General features: G+C 42.7%; 1 pseudogene; it reads left to right on the top strand.

The window, feature by feature from the left end:
- The first annotated feature begins 2,381 nt into the window (after positions 1–2,381).
- On the top strand, positions 2,382–2,500 carry LOC133497400 (5S ribosomal RNA; annotated as a pseudogene).
- Positions 2,501–3,649: the final 1,149 nt, after the last annotated feature.

Here is a 3,649-nt window from a genome sequence, read left to right as displayed (position 1 = left end):
CCAAACTCATCATCCTGACTTTTAGCATATTGCCAGCACGTGGGCCTCTCAGGTTCTGTTCCCCCACACACGCAAAGATACATGACTTTCTGCTCCTGTCCTGTTGTCAGTGCAAAGCATAGCTCATCATTGATTATTTCATATTTTATTGCTGCCAGTCATCTGGACGGATATTGTACGTTTAAAATGTAAAACCACTATATTCTTCATCTAGGAGCTGCAAGCTCTTCATTTGAAATCCTGGTGTGCCCCCTCCAATGCTCATAATCACTTTGAGTAGTGTGCAGATAATTTGACAAATATCAAATGTTTGACAGGAGTCTGTTTTGACACGTTCCTCCTGATGTGAAAATGATTGCATTAAAAAGTGACAACGCCACACGCGTGATCCCTCTTTTTGGCGTGACAGACAAGTTGAAATGTGCATCATTAGCATCTGCACTGCATAACAACCTTGTAATCACTCGCCAACCTGGCTCTTTAGGTATGCACTGCTATAACACACACCCAACTAACATGAGTAATTCAGGGTGCTTTCCCACAACCACCCACTTTTTATCTGTTTTGATCAAATTCTAGGCTGTTACCCCCTTAGCGGTGTCTCAGGTAGAACATGTTAAAGGAACTTAGATGCAGACCAATTCATCCTCCATGAGAAGAAATGTGTTCCATTGTAAGAAGAACTGTTCTTGATACAGTTCCAGAAAAAATTGGCAGGGCTTAGTTGTTTCAAGAAAATGCTTACAGGATGCACCCAGTTATGACTAACACCACAATAGCGATGTAACTACTGACACGACCACTGGCTTATGAGCACTGTCACTATTCTAGATGCCAAATCCTCTTCTTGTTTAGGTTGTTTTGCGTTGGTTCCATTCCACATGAAAAGAAAGGAAACTAGGGCAACTTGCCAACGTTCATAACCATGGCCGCAAATTCGGACAAAACAAAACACCTTACGAATTCATCCCACTTACACTTACAGCACACACACTTATTTTTGATTTACTTACCGGACTGAGACTAACATTGTCAGACATGTGGTCATCCTGGTGGTGCTATCAGTGGAAAAGGCGTATCTCTGAATTTGGATCGGAAAAAGGAATGGAAGAGGAGCTTGAGCCTTAGCTCCTGCCATCTTACCTGAAGCCGAGCAAGTTGGCGCTTAGAGGGAGTTTGGGTTGGCTGTTCAGTAAGGGAATTGGAAGTCTGGGTAAACTCCGCGTGAACAAAGAGGAAGTGGGGAAAAAAACATTTGATGCTGATAATGCCCATGCTGAGCCCCATTAGGGTGGAGGTATTATCCCCTGGTTGACTTTGGCTATGAGAACGCCCCTCCCCCATCCCAAACCCTTGCTTTGCTGTTTCCCACTCATAACAGACCTGTTGGCCATAGAGGTTTATCGGGCTCCCACATCTAAACAGGACAGGGGCCCTGACCGACTGAGGGCCTTGTACACAGGAAGGAGCCTAATTCTCTGTGGATTAGACAGCAAGTTGCCATTTGGACAGCTGCTAGCCTGTGAAAGCTCAGAGTGCATCATTCCACCAGCTTTCACCAATGAGGACTCACGGTCAGCGTTGATTGTTTACGTGTGTGCCCCGTGTCAATGCAAACAAAGAACAGACATTAATTAAAGGTGGTGTGTTGATGGCACATTCCCACATAGATGGCCAGGAGACCTGAGAGCCAACATGCTGCAAGCCACACAAGCAGCTCACTGATTAAAGCGAAGAAAAGAAGGTCACGACTCTGATGGTGGAGAGGATCCTCCAGCCTGAAGCATCGTTCAGCTCAGACACAAGCGTCGATCTCATTTCCATGTGCCCGAGTGTGATATGGTGGAGAACATTCTCTTTGCTATGTGAGACAGCAGGCATATGATCAGTTGGTGTCACCTTAATAATCTTCCCTGTCGCCTTGACTGCAAAATGTGTTTTTTATTAGCAGTGAAAGCTAATCCACGTCCATGTCAACCACGTACTGATGTATTAATTTATTACTAATCTGTGTCAGTTGTTGTGGGCGGGGCTTGTCTTCCTCCCAACCTCTGAGCAATTTCCTGAAGTAGTGCAAGAAACACTTGAGGTTTTCTGGTCCAAATCATGTTCACTTACAGATGTGAGGCTGACTCCACATAATTGATTAAAATGCTAGTAAAATTGTGCAACTAGTGAGTGCCAGAAGTCAAATTGAGATTTGCCATCTAAACATAAGGTGCACGTAGCTTAGTGCAGTTAACTCACACAATCACTGGCAACAGCATTAGGTACACTTGCACAATCCAGTGAAAGAAGAGTGATTATTGTTATTGTAGACTGTGATTATTGGCAGTAACTGACAAATTCAAAATATGTTTATTATTATGATTATAGTTTTGGCTTACGGCCACGCTACCCTGAGAACCCCCGATCTCGTCAGATCTCGAAAGCTAAGTGGGTTTGGCCCTGGTTAGTACTTGGATGTGAGACCGCCTGGGAATACCAGTTGCTGTAAGGTTCTCTCCCCGGCTAAAATGTAGAGGGGTTGTGGCAGGAAGGGCATTTGATGTAAAACTGTGCCAAATAAATATGAGTTTGTCTGAGATGACATGCTGTGCCGACCCCTAACGGGACAAGCCAAAAAGAAGAAGATTATGATTATAGTTTTAGGTGGGGCTTTGAACTGCTTATCCTGTTCAGGGTTGCGTTGTGCGGGACCATATCCCAGCTGACTTCAGGCAAAAGGTTGAGCACACCCTGAACTGGTTGCCAGTCAATCAAAGGGAAACATGTAGACACAGGGAACTCCTCTCACACACATTCACACCATCTCTAAGTGGGAAATGAACCCACGCTGCCTGCACTGACGTCATGCAAATGCAACACTACACCATCCATCCCTTTACACTACACCATTAGTGATTAAATCAAAATTTTACATTTCACGTTTATTTAATATTTTATGTAAGGACACAGCTGACTATAATAGCCCCAAATCACATAATCTGTGTTTTATGTATGAAAGAGTTAAAGAAAGCCTAGCAACACAAAGTCCACCTTAGAGTATCTCACCATGGTTTGTCGAGACCATGCTCGGTTCCACATGGTGAGCGGTAGAGGTGTCTCGATCCCATCTGTGAGATTGGAAATTGGTCTGATAACAGCAAAAAAACAAAAAATCAAAAAAAAAAAAAAAAAAAAAACAAGAACAAAACAAGTCTGGGATCGCATTGGACTGTATCTAAAATCTCCGATTTAGAATTTAGTTCATTCCATTCTCTGCTCCAACAGTTCTATCCAGTGGCACCTGAGTGGCGTGCTGAGCCCACATGATCGGAACAACAAGTTGCTCAGGTGCTACCATAGAAGTGTAGCGCCTCTCTAGTATAACATACTTCGATGAGGTAGCCACCTGAGTTCTTTTCTTACTCCAAAGTACGAAACTAATAAATTAACTCAATGTTAATTACTCTAAATGTTTATTACAATTTTACTCTTTACTTGTGCATTTAATTCTCTATCAAAAGTCTCTGAAATAATATTTCCCCTTATGAGTTAATATTATCCTAATTTAAATAACCAAGCTACCAAATAAACTCACCGCTATTTTAACTGTCTTGCAGGTAGTCAAATAATAAAAGTGGTTATGTAACAAAAAGTGTGAACA

This window comes from Syngnathoides biaculeatus, chromosome 2, assembly GCF_019802595.1.
Source record: "Syngnathoides biaculeatus isolate LvHL_M chromosome 2, ASM1980259v1, whole genome shotgun sequence".
Taxonomy (NCBI): domain Eukaryota; kingdom Metazoa; phylum Chordata; class Actinopteri; order Syngnathiformes; family Syngnathidae; genus Syngnathoides; species Syngnathoides biaculeatus.
The sequence above is the reverse complement of the archived record's forward strand: the minus strand, read 5'-3'. Positions and strand labels throughout refer to the sequence as shown.